Consider the following 854-nt stretch of genomic DNA (forward strand, 5'->3'; position numbering starts at 1 on the left):
TCCCTTCTTCTTACTGCCTGCTATATCAATGATTTTTTCTCCATTATGATTTTTCATTAAAGTCAAAATAAATGAATTACTTCTTGGGCTTATATTCTAACTAACTAATGAGTTGTATTCAGCATGAATATTGTTCCATCTGATCATTTCAAATGCTGAATTGTATATTGAACCATATTCTAAGTAATTGCCCCATTACCTCTCTCAAATGGATGTTTTAATGTAATTTAGATGTCCCCATTTATGGCTTAAAAAACAAACAAGGATCATTGACACTGATCTCATATAAGTAAATATAATGGCCAAACTGTTTTAGTGAGCAGGAACTAGCATTCTGATTATTTGAAATGTCTTATATATGAAGTGAAATAAAAATGTTTCCCATTATCATCCTTTTTTTTCTCTTCTTCTTATATTATTTAGCCAAGTTGTTACTGGGGAAGAAAACTTGACTGCAACTGGCCAATGCTAGGTTGTTCTATTGGAAGTGCATTAAAACACGTATTACCAATTTAAAGGTGAACAGTTGGAATGTCTTAATGTTTTTATACATTCTATCAAAGCTTATCAGTGTTAACCTTAAGAAAAAGAACTATGGTTAAAGAAATCCACTCTCTTAGATCCTTCTGAAGTAAAGTTGTCAAGCAATTATTTTTTATTTTAATCCTGAGGTTCACCAAACAGAATTAGGAACCACACAGTGCTAGAGGAACAGAGCCAATATAAACAGAAACCAACACTTGAGTTACCATAAATGAATCTTATATAGGGCCATAAAACTGAGCAGAATTACAAAGGCCCTAACCAAAAGTAATTTAATATATGTAAGTAAAATCACTAGGCAGATGAATTAT

The sequence above is a fragment of the Protobothrops mucrosquamatus genome, unplaced genomic scaffold (genome assembly GCF_001527695.2).
Source record: "Protobothrops mucrosquamatus isolate PMUCROS unplaced genomic scaffold, P.Mucros_1.0 scaffold347, whole genome shotgun sequence".
Classification (NCBI taxonomy): Eukaryota; Metazoa; Chordata; class Lepidosauria; order Squamata; family Viperidae; genus Protobothrops; species Protobothrops mucrosquamatus.